Source organism: Coturnix japonica, chromosome 3 (genome assembly GCF_001577835.2).
Source record: "Coturnix japonica isolate 7356 chromosome 3, Coturnix japonica 2.1, whole genome shotgun sequence".
Lineage (NCBI taxonomy): Eukaryota > Metazoa > Chordata > Aves > Galliformes > Phasianidae > Coturnix > Coturnix japonica.
Window position 1 is genome coordinate 49,551,667 of NC_029518.1, and position 16,984 is coordinate 49,568,650.

The window sequence follows — 16,984 nt, forward strand, 5'->3', positions numbered from 1 at the left end:
TCGCAGTGGAAACTCTAAATACACATTTGCTCATGTTTAGTTACCCAGATAATAGAAAGTATGACACTCATCAGAGATGAGTTTCAGATGGAAAGCATCACCTGAGATCAAATAAGCAACTAAGAAAAAGATTATATAATTAAAGATCACCGGTTGCATTGCTAAGACTCACGTTTATGGGAGATGTTTGAGAACATTTCCAGAAAGGAGCAATATTTAGCATTTTTCCTGACTATCTGTGTGTGAAAGGTTTTCAGATCTCTATCTAATCTGTGGAAGTCTCCATTTTGATGAATTTCTGCACAGCACCATGAGCTTTTTTACACTCAAAATGCTCTAAGGTATTGTGATCCTTGTTTGTGGTAATGAGGCTCTTTTACAGATACATTCATGATAGGATCCTCCACTGTCGGCAGAGTCAGCTGCCGATCATTACCTCCTTCATGCTGAAAACAACTTCAGATTCCCTGAGAAAAGTAAATGAATCACTCCTAAGCAGCAAATGTCAGCCCAGCAAGAAATATATGTGAGCACATCATTATGCAGCAATTGCTGCAGAAAGGTACTTTGTTTTTACAGCAATTTTTTAATTGTAAATTTCGTAGCATCTTTAAACAGAGAATTTGCTTTTCAGAATGACAAGATTTGATGTGCATTTTGAAGTCAGTTTAATCTGCCTCTTGTTGTTATCAGACAAACAGAAGTAGCTTCATTCCTGCTCAGCATTTCAAGCCGCATTCACCATTCCAACAACTACTATTATTTAACAACTGCTGCAGTCCCTCTAGAATTGCCCAGAGAATTACAAGCTGTAATTGCAGCCCGCTCAGTATCACTTTTGCATTCTGTTTCAATCCTTTGCAATATAAACGGAATACGCATATCTCTGATGACTCAGAGTACTGTTGAGAAGTAAATACGTCACTGCTTACAGGAGAACACTTCAGACGAAAAGAGATGTGGCAATAGGGGCAACAACAGTGCTCTGGACATCTCGTTTGGTATGTCAGTGTGGTACTGGTGGTAGGTGGACAGTTGGACTGGATGATCTTGGAGGTTTTTCCCAACCTCGATGATTCTGTGAAATATAATAATACACCGTTAGCTGCCCTTAGCTAACAAACTGAGGACAGTACCTTTCCCAGCAGCCATGCTCTGTCCATTTCTGCCCATTCTGAGGGATCTTCATTTGGTATTGAGAAAGTTGTATTTTCCCCACTTCCTCTCCTCTCTCAGCCCTGACGAAGCACATGCCTACAGTCACAGGGACGCGTGTGAGCAATCCCAGCTTTTCAGTGGGGTGGTTCACAAGTGCATCCCTAACCACAAACAGGAACTAACAAACTAATTCCATTCTTTTCCCCCAGTGAGCAAACATTTCGCTTTTATTTCACTCTGCAAAGCAAAAAGGTAGTCCTCAAATGCCTGCCGAAATGTATGTAGCTTTCTCGGCTCTATTTCTACTCAAGCTCATCACCTAACGAATTCGAAACGAACTGCCGGTGACGAGCAGCAGTGGGCCCGGCAGCGGGCAGGTGCTGTGCTGCAGTGACTCCAAGCGGATCGGCAGGGCCACTGCCACTGCGAGCTGCGAGCTATGAGGGCTTCGAGGGTCGTTGGTCTCCTCCGCAGGCTCGGGCACAACTCTCCGCCGATAGTGATGCTGCTGGTCTCGTTGATACCGCATCTCTGCAGAAAGCTGTGCGTGCCCTCGTCAGAATCGTTAGGTATAGGATAGATAAACACATAAGAAAAGGTAAGAAGTCTCCAATGTCTTACAACACACTTTTATGGAAGATGCCAACATTATGAAGCAGAAACAAATGACTAAATTCTATATCACTAACTGGATACATTTGCTGTCCAAAACAAGCATTATTGCACTTAAAAACCATTGTTTAGTCCTACCAGTAGAGTATGGATAGATTTTGGGAAGCACTTATTACTGTATGAGGATTTGAATAGCTTTCCAGCCCAAGAAGAAAGGCATCCCTAGTGAGCACTGCCCCTGTGAGCACCTGGCATTGCATGGTGCTGGCAGTTGCATGCCTCTCTCTCCTGGCTCAGCACCCCCCTCCAGAGCAGCACTGCCCAAGAGCAGACAGGCAGTGCTGCCCAAAGGTCTCTGCCCACCCACTGCTGCCCTGGAGACAATGTTGGCTGCAGGGCATCTCCCTGAGGTGCTCAGAGCTGGGGTTGAGCAGAATTAAGTCAATCATTCACTTTACCTCTTTTTTTGCCCTCACACAAAACAGGGGTAAGCATTTGTGAAACCCTGGTATGATGGCGTTTTGTATGCTCTTTGCTTTGCTGTGAAATACATGCAGTACAAGCCTGGAAAAGCAGCTGAAATACACAGGGTTTCTTTGGGTCTTTGCTTACAAGAATGTTTTGGGAAGAATTTCATGCATAGTCAACATACACTTCCAGTTCTGTTAAAGCAGAGCCAAGCTGTGCCTCCAGTACATTGCCAGCACCTAATAGAAAAGCTCAGCAATCCCACAGAGCCCAGCTTGAGTCATTTAAAAAAGAAAACAAGTCACACAGACACCACTGCTCCATAGTGAAGAGCCATTATTAGAGTAATCCTCTGGGGCCAGCTCGGTTGCGGTTGGTCAGTCACTCACATATTCCTATCCGGCTGCCATCATGCTGTCCAGGACATGAAGCAAATGAAGCCTGGCTGTTGCCCAGATGATCCATGATGTTGTGACCAGATGGAACTTCACTTACAACATGTGTAGATTCCTGCTGGACAATAAACAGGCTTTTGCTGTCTTTTGCTCTGATGAACTCAAGGGTGACTGGCAGGTTAAAACAATCACGGACCTCAAAAGATATATATTTTTTTCTTAATTTACACCAGATGAGCAAAACAACAGGGGAAAAAAGAGATTAAATGATGTTTCTTTTTTTGTGTTAGTATTGATCTCTTTTTTTTTTCCAAATACCTTGGGATCAGCAAAGAAAAATAGCTGCATTTTGGCTCATAAGCTGTATTCATTTATCTTTTTGTCTTTAAGTTGTTGAGATAGCTGTGAACATGGGTTCACAGAAAAAGCAAAACAAAGCTTATAGCCTCATTTCTACTCTGTGGGGATAAGTATGTCCATGCATGTGTGCTCCACACCCGTACTTCTGCATGACTGACCATCCTAACTTCCAATAACTTTCTTCTAGATTGGACAGTTTCAGTTAATTACCATACAAATTCTTGTGAATAAAAAGTAAATAAAAAAGAGATAGAAGAAAGGGGCAGATTACAGTTCATGCTAAAATGAAAGCTGCAGTGCACAGTTACTTCTTGCTACACATCAGAAACAGGAATAAAGGAAGTGAAGGGAGAGAAAGATACAAATGTATACACACACACCCTCTGTCTGTCTGTCCACCTGCAGGAAAGGCCTTATCAGACACATGAGAAGATGCTGCTCCACAGACAGGCAGGGTTCAATGGCCCTACTGCTCCATTTCTCAGAGTGTGGATGTATGAAACCTGAGTATATAATCAAAAAAAAGGAATGGGCAGAGGTCAAAGCTCACGCAGAAATCTCAGTTCTCCTCTTCACCCTTAGTTTTCATGATGTTAACAAAATCTCTGCCTTTTCTCAACATGAAACAAGAGCAGCTTCCTAGAAAGAGCCAGAAACCAACAGCTCCCATATGAAATTTCCTTGTTGATATCAGAGAATAGAAAAGCAGATCCCAACAGCCACATTTAATATGAAAATAGTGAAACATGTTTGATTGTTGATCACCCAGACATAATCCTCAACTCCAGCAGCTGAGCCTCGTAACAGCACTGCAGTGTGCTCCTGGAGAAATTCAGCTTGCTTAGATGAAACCATGGTGGAAGCTTACACTAACGTAGGCAGTTTTATGATAGAGGAAACACCCATCAGATCTGTTTCACCAGCAGCTCAGCTGCGGGGTTAGCAACATCCAGCTGAGAAGTCATAATGAACAGCAGGGTTTTTTTCAACTGTTGTCTCTCAGATGATCTGGCAACCCCAAATGATCCCTGCAAGAACAGAAATCTCTGTTTCTTTCACAGAAGAGAAGATGGAAAACAGGCACCATCCAGTGTTAACCATCTAATTTCCTACAGTTCTATAAAAAGGCTGTGTTGCTTTCTTGAAATGCCATGTTTGTGTTGGGATGGTGCAAAAAAAAAAAAAAAAAAAAAAAAAAAAAACAACCAAAAACCAACCAACAGAACACAGGAACTAAAGGAACTTGGCAGCCTTTTAGTGAAGCTACTCTGAGGTTGAATTTCCTGAGTGCTTATATTAATCTCAGTTCCACCTTTTTTCGTGCTGCCTAACTGTACTGATTCTTGTATTCTTATGTTCTCTGTTCTTTCTCGATAAATAAATGCATCATAAAATTGTTTCCCAAGAGCTATTATGTGTTTGCAAGGTTGAGGAAGAACACAATGACCTGTACATTTACATTTTCATTTCCTGCATCCCAAAGGAGAAGCACATGCCACATGAACAGCTTAAGCAACCGTGCAACCATTACACTTTTAAAGCATAACTTTGAAGAACAGGAGTTTCACAGCCAATGTATTTGTGGATAACTGGTGCCAGAATTCCAGATACAACAGCAAGGGAAGTGTGCTGTTGATAGGATTTCCTAAGGAAAGAAACTGATGGATGCCTACTCTTAAGGGGGGAAAGCTCTGCATTTAGTCATAGTAAATTTGGGCACATAACAAGAAACGATGGTGGAGCAATTAGTTTCTAAAACAGGAGACATCCTGCCCCAGAGATGCTCTGACCAACACTGAATTTTCAATTTAGAGCGACAGATAACTCCAGTGGAGTGGACAGTTAGGAGGAATGATCAGCAGAAATGCTTTTGCCATATGGAAGTAAAGAAAAGCTTCAAGGCAGCGTGGTTAATCTGCAGCTCCTTATGAGGGCAGCACAGGGGCAGCACTGAGCTCTGCTCCCTGTGACAGCGACAGGGCCTTTACCTGAAGAGGCTGCTTCCACTCACACCTCCCCCCTTATACTGTTCTGCTGTGGTTGAACTCAGCAAGTGGCTAAACACCATATATCAGTTTGCTCTCCACTCCCCTCCTTCCCACCCCAGTGAAATGGGGTAGAGAATTAGGAAAAAAACAAAGTAGAATACAAAACAAAACAAAACAAAATGAAGTTGAGATAAAAACTCTTCACTAAGACAGAAAAAGTAAGGGGAAAAATAAATAAAAGGGATAACAGTTATGATAATATGTATATATGCACAAAATAAGCAGGGCACAAGTAATTGATCACTGCTTACCAATGAGTGCCCAGCCAGCCACCGAGCAGCAGCAGGGCACCCTCCCACCTCCTCACCATTTTCAAGTTTTATCCATATTATGTCATTTGCTGTGGAATATCCCTTCAGCCAGTACAGGTCAGCTGTCTTGGCTTTGTCCCCTCCCAATACCATGTGTCGCTCAGCTGCACTCACTGATAAGACAGTATAAGGAGCTGAAAAACTGAAATGTCTTTGGCTCTGGCCAGCATTGCTCAGCAACTGGAAACACTGGTGCATTATCAGCATTGTTTTTCTGCTTAAGATAGAAAATAGCACCATACTAGACACTGTGAAGGAAAAATCAACTCCATCACAGATGAAATGAGGACAGTTTCCCAATTTAGAACTGGCTCAAATTTCTCAGTTCCTTCTGTATGAAAAGCAGACACACACAAAATCATACACAAGATGATGGTCTCCGACTGTTTAAGCCTCAAATGAATGAGAAGGGAAAAAAAAGACAAGTTGTTATACATTACTGTAAGAACATTCGTTTGTCTGGAAAATAACTGTCTCTTTTGTTAGTTTTCTTTCCCACTGGAAGTCATTGGCATTTGAAGTTCAGCAGCTTGGGTCACAAAGAGGCAGCACAGCACTGTCTGCACTGACAGAGGCAAGAAATTCACTATAAAATCACTGAGGATTCTTTGGTCATTTGCATGTCCTTCAGGCTGGAAGTACATAATGCCAACTTACTGAGGTGTAGGCTGCCCAGGGAGGTTGTGGATGCCCCGTCCTTGGAGGTTCAAGACCAGGTTGGATGGGGCCCTGGGCAACCTGATCTAGTAAATGTGTATGTTTGGTGGCCCTGCCAGGCAGGGGGGTTGGAACTACATGATCCTTGAGGTCTCTTCCAACCCAGGTCATTCAGTGATTCAGTGATTCTGTGATTATATTACATACTGAGGTGCATTATATCAGAGGGATTTCAAAATTTCTTCAGGGAAATGATAGCTGAAACATTTTGCATCATAGGGAGCACTCTCGCACAACTTACACAGTCTGTATTTTCTTAGCAGACATTGTAATTTGTGCAAACTCTTATGCATTCTTGCAAACATGTTCTAGCATTGGACAAGGTACCTCACCAGCAAACTCAGCAACATTTTCAATGTTGGTCCCTCACTGAAAACCACATGGTGATATTGTGATGCATCAACACATTTTTTCCCACAAATAGCTTGATATGCTTGTTTCCAACTGTACATCTTTAGAAGAAGAAGCAAGAAAATGTTTGATGATGTTATTTTAAGCAGCGTGCTACATGTCTTCCTTATAAATGTGCTGTCCTTCCTAAGTCATGGCTTGACATGGAGGAAGTGTCTGTTTGAGAATTTGTTCCCTAAATTGAAAACTCCTTCTTCTTCTTTCTTGCTTTATTTATTCTAAATGTAAAATAAAGATATAAACACATCAGTGTAACTTCACAAGAAGTGGCATAAGGACCTCATTCAAATAAATATCCTTACCATGATTATATGCTCCAGTCAGTAAGTTCAGTGACAACATCTCTATGTTTTCCTATATGAAAACTGGATCCAGCTTCAGGCTGTTCCCATACAGTTTCGTTTTGACTTAGGATGCAATAGATGTAACTAAATTTGAAGAGAAGCTAAGTAGGCAAAAATCCAGACCTTCAAAGCTAATTTTGGCAGACCTAGTGAGTGAACATTTACTTGCAGGATAGAATAACTGCAAATTTACCTACTGACTCTTTACTGCTCTCCCATAAAATGATCCTCATGTGTATTAATTACATTCTGATTTACATGAAACAGAAAGCGAGTGACATGAAGCAAAAATAACATAGGCCAACACCTCAGATAAATGAACACTTACTTTCAGAAGATTATTTTATCAGAAGATTAGATCTTACTAGTTTTCTAGTCCTTGCTTTGAGAATCAAAATTGTTTCTTGAAAATGTTTGCTTGCCATTAAAGCAGTTGCGCTATAATAAGTCAACTTACAAGGGTTTAAATCCCCTCTTGTTAGGTTTAGCAGCTCTCCAGTGATCAACCTATGGCTTCCACAGTGTTACAAATGAGCATTAGTTAAGTGACTGCATCCATTTCTTACTACATATGCACTTTCAATGCAAATTTTAAGGGCAGCTAGCAGTACACATAAATGTAACTCAGTGGGGTTTTTTTCTGCCTTGCATACATAGGTGCATTTTCTTCCATAGTTACTGTAGGACTAAAATACTTATAATAGAACCTGGTAGCTGCTTTCATTATAAAGAAGAAAAACTGAAGATTTTTGTAAAAAGTCACATGACAAGGCCACCAGCAGGACCAGAAATGGATCGCTGGCTTAAGCCAGAGTTTTCCTTATTTTTACATGTTTTACTGCCTCCTTTAATCAAGTTCTTTCTTTTCTCATTAGATCAATTATCAATGCTACAACACTCCAACTTTAGTTTTTAATACTCCCTCAGACCCACATGCCACATTGCCTTGGCTTTCCCAAGGTACCTCCCTGCACGGGACTGAGGCCTTGAGCATCTCCTGCAGGCTTGCATGTAGCCACTAATGAATGATGAAAGAGGATCTTAAACTCCCCTTTCCCTCTGTAAGACACACCAGGCCAAAGCTTTAGAAGCAGGAGAGGAAAAACACAGAGAATGGCTGTGGGAGAAAGATTCTGTGCAGACTGTAGCCTTGAAGGAGATGGAGGGAAGCTAGACGATCTGCATAGGGTTATCCATACCGCAGCAGAGAGGAGAAGATGAAGTCCAATGAAATGATAGCTAATGGACAAACACTACTGTCCTTGTAGTCCTTTACAATTATGTGCCCTATCCTGGAGTTTGATCTCAAAGTCTCTGACTGGTCTCACCAGCCAACCCTTCCTTTTGCAGCTAGAACCACTGAGAGATTTCTCAGAAACCTTTGGCATAGCCGTGCACAGGGACTCGCTATCCATCCCTCAAGTTTAAAGCAATGAATAAAGATTTATTATTCCACCTAACAATGCAAAGAATGCAAGTCTATAGCATGAAAAGAACAAACACATCTGCAGGTCTGTTCCTTTATATTTTCTTACCCTACTGTGGGTGGCATTACTCGTCTGTGGGATAAAAAAAAGAAAAAGAAAAGAAAAGAAAGAAAAAAAACCACCATATTTTTACTGCTTATTTCACAGGTCACATCAGCAAGTTAGTTTTCTCACTGACACACTTGGGCAGCATTTGAAATCCCATAAAAGTTTCCATTTTGCACTGTTACCTCAAGAAGGATGAAGTGCTTTATTCAATACGCTGCCAGCTGTTTTTATCTTTATTCTTCTGAAACTGCTCACCTGAGACTGACGTGTGCAATATTGTTTTAGTGCTCCTTGTTAGTTCTCTAGGAGTCTCTTTACAGCTTCCTTCAATCCTGTTTATCTCAAAGATTGTGCATAAGCCTGGAAATCACTGGTTTAAAAAATGAATGGGAAAACAGTCTCATTCATAACGCTATTAATAAGAAAAAGGTTGAAGATATTTAACACAGTCATTACAACAGCCACACAGAGAGACAAATGTTGAAATAGAAGCCCAGTCTCCCCAGCTGCTCAATTCTGTTTATCCTACTAAATTCATCTGTGTATCAAAGGTTTTGGTTTGTCCAGGTTGCAAGTAGCATTTTGGCTGCAGAGCAGATCCCTCAGTTACGAGTTCTCACAGAAAAAGAAGAGTCTACTAAGTCCATGTTTGTTTGCTCTGCAAATACATGCTAGCCTGCATGTTGTTTTCAATCACCAGATTCTATCTGCTGGTGTCCCTTTTATATAAACTTCACAACCCACAACCTGTCAGAACCACAGATCCTGGGACATCAATCAGATCTGCTCATTTAAATACAAAAGCTATTTAATAATCTACTTTGTGGTAGATTATTAGATCTAATAATCTATTTCTCATGCTTTAAAACATAACAATAAAAGATTTAGTATTTGTTTTACAGCAAGTTTAGCATCCTAAAGAATGATCAGATAGAATAACACAGTACTCCATTTTGTCAGCCAAGTCACTACTGTTTCAGAACAGGGTAAGCAAATGCTTCTCGATCATTTCTAACCCAAGGAGAAATTACTCACTTCCTTTTTCATCAAAGTCATTCAAAGATTTGGCTGCCTTCTGGAACTACAGCCTTGCTTTGCTTAAATGTTTAGCATTAGGAAATTAGGAAAGAGAACATTTTGCTTCTATGTTATTAACAATATGAAAAAAAAGACTTCCTTTTGTTCTTTGAAGTAAAAGCAGCATTCTCAATTACTGAGTAATAACAAGATACAGTTTATCTCACATACTTATTTATCTGGTTCCTACTTTTATTCTTTGAACATGGCATTATTCCTCTAGATTCTAACTTACAGAAGCTTGTAATACTTGCTTCATCCATACTGATTTTAGTCTTCTCTGATATCTTGTCCAGCAGATCCTGAATATTGTAAGAAACAAGGCAGAAATAAAAGTCTCCTATGAGACCTCTGAGGTTATTTTCAGACGTGTTCTGCCTAAAATGTTCCTGCTTTTGTTTTTCCTTGTTGACTCTTCCTTTCATTCATAGTAGTTATTTTTTCCTACTTTTCCTTCCTGTTCTCCACGTGCTTTTTTGTGCTGTTTCTGTAGAGATACCATCTCACAGCCGCTTGCCTTTTATAGCCACATTCACCAATCTCAGCCTGTGACTTCTGTGGTGGCCTTTGTGTGAGCAGTGGCTTCTGCTTGTTTGAATGATAAGGACCTGGAGGCAGGAATGCAGTAATGTCCTCTGGCTGTGGAGAAGTTTTGCAGTCTCAGCAATTAAAACTTCTCCTCCTCCAGCTCTGCCTGTCATCCCACTGAAATACAGAATAATGATGTTCTGAATGATCCATCAAATTTTAAGCTGTATTTCTCACCTAATGTACCTGCAGCATTTTCTTTCCTGTTTCAGTTCCATAAAGGCAAATGTCCTGCACAGGAACAAACAGAGATTCATAATTTCCTGATCTGACAATGGCTTGTCTTGCCTCGCACATACACAGTTCATGCTCAGATGACATCATTGTGTTTTGTGCCAAGGAGGGTCAGGAAATTGATTGGAAAACAGTCTGTGCATGCACTTAGCAGCTCTCCAACACCCCTCTGAATTCTGTTGTTCTATCTACAGAAGCTTGTCCTGACAAATAAAATATCCTGGAAGCCAAGCATCTCAGTTTTGCCTAACACACCCTAGCATCGTTAAAAGCACAATGTGACAGCCATCTTGTCAGCTCTGCCTTCTGCTGCCTGGAAAACTGCTTACTAGTTCTGCAAGTTAAAAATCAGTAGCTTAGAGAAGAAGGACTAAAAAACTGTTCCTGTATATTCCTGATAAACTGCACTAGTGTGTGCCTGACAGCTTTTCACATCCAAGTGAGAGCTGTGATTTCATCTATCTTCACACATATTTCCACCAGAACCCTGGAATGTGTCCTGGCATATGGACAGTTCTGAAATTCTTGGCTCTTTACAATGGAGAAATACAGCAAGTTAAGTGTGGTTTTAAAAGGAAAAAAAATAGAGAACGTATAAAAACTATGTTCTCAGCAAAATTTCAGGAAAATAGAATCACACAAATTACTGATGGTTTGTTTAGCTGCCTGTTCATTGTGTTATCAACACGTTCTGCTTATGTTCTATGGTTTGTTTCATAACTTTATTTTCTCTTACAAAATCCAAAATGCTCTCAGTGTTTTTGTTTGCTGATACAGCATATGTATGCATTCCTCCATTAATGGTCAGAACTGTGTCAGATCTCAGAACTCTCTGATCTGTGTAGAGCTGTGCTGAGCAATTTGTTTCCGCGCATTTACAAATCAGATCCACACCCAGCAGAAACAGGGAAGATTCCTAATGAAGTCAAGAAGTCAAGTGCTTTCTTTTCTCCTTCCACCAGGTTCTATTTCCACACTGACAGTGCTATTTTGAAGTACTGCTTACAGGCTGGTTTGTTTGTTTTTCTTATGGAGATCCTTTTTGAGTTCTTGCTACAGAATCTTTAAAAAATGTTTGAGAGGGTATCAGTACTATACTTTACAAAAGAGAATATGCTCTGAAGTAAAATAGTCTCAGCAGAAAATATTTTTGTACACTCACCACCAGCAAAAATAGATTACTGCAGTACCCTTCATGGATATAGCAGGCAAATTCGCTGAGTAATTTCACTTCTATATGATCACTCTCTTTATTAAAAATAACATTTGTTTCCTATTGTTCTTACAAGGATACCATTCCAGGCTCTAACCTTTTGAAACTGAGAAATCTTCAGTTTTTCAGCCTTAACTCAGACACAAACAGTTTGTAATTCCTGATTTTATATAAACTTTACCTTCTAGTTTAAAAAATAGAGACTCTCTTCATGCTTAAACCCTGAACATATCTATAGAGGTGAGAAATTCCCCTTCCAGCCTTCTCTTTTTCCTGACAAAACAAGTCAAGCTTTTTCAACCCCCTCTCAGAAGAGAGGATATCCACCTTCAGCTCCTCATCCAAATAGCTCCTTTCAGCACCTGTTCCTGTCTGTATTCATCCTTTTGGGACAGAGGTAACTGTTCTGGTGCAGTGCTACAAAAGGCCCCTCTCTGCTCCCTCCAATGACTGAATCAATATTTTTCTTTCTCCTCTAAATTCAACACATAATTAATTAGCCTGACTTCGATTAAAAGATACTTGTTGCCACTTTAAACAGTATTGCTAAGTTGTATGCAGCTCAATAACAGCTCGTCTTCCTAACACAATACATCATTGTATAGAATAAAGATGAAGTGTCTTCTTCTGTCTTCAACCAATGTGCCAGTTTCTTTTCTAGCATTCCTGAGATTGTGCACACTTCAGAATACTTGGAATATAAAACCATTTGCCTCTCTTTCAGCTCTGTAAGGAGCAATAGAGGTGATGTAGAATACTTTGAATAAAAAAAAGTCAGTTCAGAGTTTTATCATTATTATAAAGAATGATATTCACTGCTCTTCTGCAGAGGACCCAAAAATATCCTGAAGTCTCTATTTTTTTTCCCTTGTACAGAGTGTGGGACTGTTTATTCCTCAGAACTTGAAATGAAATTTATTTCTTGTCTGGGATTTCCTGCTCTATCCCGAGATACAGAACTTACTTGCAATACCATTTTACTTGTATTATCCTGGGAGTTGGATACTCTTAGGAATGCAAGAATCACCACTAACTTATCAGATGTGCTGTAGCTCTTTAAAGCATAAGAAGCACAACATAGAAACAACAAATTCTACTCACCAAAAGGTTACGGTAACAATCTATTTTTGAAAAAAAATAAAATAAAATGACAGAATGGGTGCAAAATGTAAATCATGAAAGACAAATCAAGGGCAAAAATAGTCTTTGCTGTCTGAGATTTCTTGGAGACCTTTCTTGGCAACACACACCCAAAGTCAAACCCAACTATAGCCCGTCTCAAGAATGTTCACCTTCCTTATGGATCCTGAACTGAGCCCAGTCCCATCTCAATGGCCCCAAGCAGTAACAGCATACAACATGTAGAATTGAGCATCCGGAAAATTTCAGCTTCCTTTTCCTGTCAACAATCAGCCTATTGTAATGGGTGTTTAGTTTCCTTTGAATGTCTGTGTAAATGAAATTAAAGCCCATCTGGTGTTAGTATACCCATACGAGACTTTAAAATATGTTGGTTTTTATATATAACTTTAGCTTGTGTTGGGGCTTTTGTTGTTATTGTTTTTTTTTATGGAACTAATTTAAATTACAATTTCTTCAATTGTATTTCTTCAACAATATTTTCAGAAAATAGATTTTGCTTCACAAAATGCACACTTACATAACAGTCTCTGTGAGCAGCAGAATTAATGAAGCCTGCTTCTTATCACCACTGATGAAGTAAAATAACTGATATATTCAGAAAACCCCCACCAGTATTATACAACTTCCTGTAAGAATCCATCCAATCATGACGACCAAAGTCACATTGCAGTTGGGTTCCTACAATAATTTCATAAAACATTTCTTTTGTACTACATGTGTGTGCCCACTCTCTTATTCTGTTCAGTTTTTGAATAGTCCCAACATAGATTTCCAAGAACCAATACATAATTTTGATCACATGGATTAATGTTGATCCTGACTATACGTGATGGTTCTGCCATGAATTTTTAATCTTCAGGTATCGTGCAGAATTGCAGTGTCTCCTATTGTGATACCTTATTTATGTTGTAATGCTCTTTAGATATTAATAAAAGTATCACGACCAACATTTTCTGCTCTTCAGTTTGTCAAACAACAGCACAGTCTATGTAAGACTGATTCTCACAGTAAAATAATTATGGGTCTTTAAAGGCACTACATACTGTATCTCTAAAACATACCTAATGTTTGGCAATGATTTTGCATGGGACTTCCCACATCAAATAGAGACATTAGATACTGATCACTGAAAGAGATCAAACGACTCTGGTATGATACTAGCAGGTCTCATGAGTTGGGACTCTTTATCAGAAGACATTTCTGCATCTACATTAATGGTATCCTCCTTCAATACATGGTGGAAGATATGAACATTCTGTTTTAACTTTTATTCTTACAAGGTATAGGCCAGATTTATACATGCAGAAGTTCACAAAGGCACCACAACACAACTTAATCGCGCTTGTCTTTCCCATGCTTGGATACACCTTCCACACCTCTTATCAGAATAGTAGATTAGTTTCATTTCTGTAGTGGTGCTATTTTTGCCAAGAAAGGTGTTGGTCTTTTACTTAGACCTGCATCTGAGGATATGACAGAAGACACACAGTCATACAGTAAGGTCTACATTATACATTCATTTATAAAGCACAAAAGAATACAGAGTATTAGAGGGAAATGCATCTCCCAGATGCAAGAACTGACTTCAGCTTCCTCTTTTTTTATGGGTCTTAGTATGTTCTAATATATTAAGAATGTAAGAACCTCCTGGTTTGTCTTCTTGTACCTCATTCAGAGCTCCAACTAGAATTAGGCCCTCTCCTCTTGCTATTGACTGTAAATGACCCATTTCAACCCCAAACCATCAGGCTACCTCCTACCTGAGAGCACACAAGCTGTCATGCATAATAATGTCCATATGGCTGGTTTTATCAGGGTGTGTACCATGTCACAGATGCACCAGCCAAACACAGTTAACAGAGGATGAAAAGCCATGTGCCAACACAGCAGCTACAGCAACATGAAAACACGCACCCTTTACAAGATTTGTTTGTCAGCTCACAATACAGTCTTCTCAGTCAATCTTTGCTACCTTTTCCCCTTTGGTTTCTTTTACTTTCCTATTCAGGCAGGCATCTTCCTCAGCCTCGAGTTTTGCTTTGCCTTGATTTGGTGGTTAACTTCCCAGCAGTGCTCATTGCTGCTGATCTGTTGGAGAGGTGACCAAGCAAGCCAGCTGCTGCTTCACAAACAAGAGCATTTGGTGAAACTATGATATTCATAGTGTGTTATCTACCTACCTCCTTCAGGATTTAGTGCCAAAGCAATTATAGCATATGTACCACAGGCACTTAAAAGAACTTTAATTCTAGGATGTCATTTCCTAGGTGGTGAGGCACTTTCTTTTCTAGAGTGAGTAATTACAAAATGTTGTGTTCCGTGATGCAGAAAGCCCAGTCTCTGACAAAAGCATACCACAACTTAGACTGCTTCAGGTTTATTTTCTTTAGTTTTCTTCTTCCTGGAACTGTGATTTTCAAGTAATGAGTTACTGAGAAGAAATCAAAACCAGGTTTTTGGTTTCTTTCATTTTGTTTGTGTTTTCTTGTTTGTTCACCCCGAGGAGGGACGTCAGATTGTATGCTTTGAAAATGAACATAGCTAGTGCTTTAATGATTGGGAAATCACTTGTGATTTTGATTTCTCTGTGTGGCAGCACTTTAAGAAGAGGTGGCCCTAGCTCTGAAACACACCTTTGCTAAGAATATTCCCACACAGGCTGCAAACTTTACCACATTGGTGGCATCTCTGGCTTAGTTTTTTAAAGGACCTTGAGAAGGATTTCAAAGCCAAAACCTTGAAGGTCTAGAACATAGCCCACTCTGTAAGAAACTGTGTATCTATCTGCAAAGGCTGTTACTGAGAATCAGCGGAGTAAGCATTTCTGACTAAGTGAGGTGAACATCCTGTAACTATTTCTGCAAGACAGCAAAACCTCAAGGAGGGCTGCAGCACATAGATGTGAGGGCACAAGAATTTTGTAACAGAATGATGTGACAGCTAAAAAACAAACAAACAAACAAGATGGGGAAGCTTGTCCCATGATGTGAGAAAGTATATGTTGTTGCAAGACCTTTCTTGCACAGGCATGTGACTGCTTTCGGGCTACTGACAAAAAGGCAAGATAAAGGGGAAGTTACAATAACCGATAATTGCTTTGGTTTTTGCATCTATTTATTTTACTTTTTCTTTTCTAGGATATAAACATTCAAGATAGGGAAAAATTTTAGCCAGTTGGTAAAGTTCTGGCAGGGATGGGTTCCACTTCCCTGAAGTAGAGCAGCCCCTGTCCAGAACTTGCTGTCACTTATATTTGTGCAAAATAGCATTTTAATCTGTTGGAAAATACTGTGCATCATATCATCATCTAAGCAGTTTGCATGTGCATGACAGTGAGCAGACATTCCTTCCAGCAGGCAGGACCATGGCTGTTGGCCATGTTCTCCTATCCACTGCCCTTTCACATGTCATGCTGCCTCCTCAGTTTTGCAAACGTAGATAGTAGTGCAGCAGGCAGCAAGAAAAGCAATTCTTTTGCCCCTTTCTGTGGAGCTACAGTTTGGGACAAGGAATGAAGGCAAGAGAGCAGCTAAAGAAATTCTTTTCCAAGGAGAGCCTTAGAAAGAGGAAGCACAATGATTCCAGCCATTAGCTGTTTCCTCTTTTCTATCTCTTTGAAAGCCTGGGAAGAAGCGTGGCTGTGAGGGATCCCTCGCTGCCTCCATTTTGCATCTGGAGAAATAGTTATTTGCTGGCCGGGCTTTGTGTGTGGACAAATGGCCCCGCGGGAGCCAGACAGGGTGGTTGAGGCACAGAACTGCTATCACTGGGGCAGGGTGGGGGTATGTGAACAGCATGGGAAAGGCTGCTATTGGCAGCATTTTATGTGATCTTTGGCAGTGAACATGAACACGTTATTTGCAAGAAGGGCTAGAATCTCTTAGCATAGATGAGGGTCCCTCTACACAGATGGCCTCGAAGGTCTCTGGAGAACAGGTTCTGTCCTCTGAGTCCAGGCTATTGCTGTCAGGCCCGCAGTGCAGGCCCTCTGCCCCCTGACCAAGGGAAACAAGATCCCACAGGCTGGAATGCGCAGCAACACTGTTAGCGACCGCATACAACAAAGAGAAGCGGAAAGCAGGCTACAAAAGGGCATTTGCGTTCGTATTTTGTTTTTTTAAACTTTTTTTTTTTTTTTTTTTTTTTTTTTTTTTTTTTTTTTTTTTTTTTTTTTTTTTAACAACATTGCATTACAGCAGACAGTCCAAAGCAGAAGGATGTTTTATCAGAGGTCAGGGCTGGTAGATATAAAGCAGTATCAGCACTTTAAAAAAATAAAAACAACACAACAACCCACCAAAGCCACAACATACCCCCAACTCCTGCCCGGAGCCCTCCCTACCCCCTCCACCCCAGCGCCCGCCCCCTCC

The 16,984-nt window shown here is 40.3% G+C and overlaps 1 long non-coding RNA gene across 2 annotated transcripts; it reads right to left on the reverse strand.

The window, feature by feature from the left end:
* Positions 1-215: 215 nt before the first annotated feature.
* LOC107311653 lies at positions 216-10,029 on the reverse strand. 2 transcript variants are annotated; one of them, XR_001554179.2, is made up of 3 exons: positions 9,672-10,029; positions 8,615-8,719; positions 216-2,748 (listed from the first exon to the last, which is right to left on the reverse strand). It is a non-coding gene; the product is annotated as an uncharacterized LOC107311653 (long non-coding RNA). The 2 variants fall into 2 exon arrangements; XR_001554180.2 differs by having other exon boundaries at positions 8,615-8,729.
* Between the last annotated feature and the right edge of the window lie 6,955 nt (positions 10,030-16,984).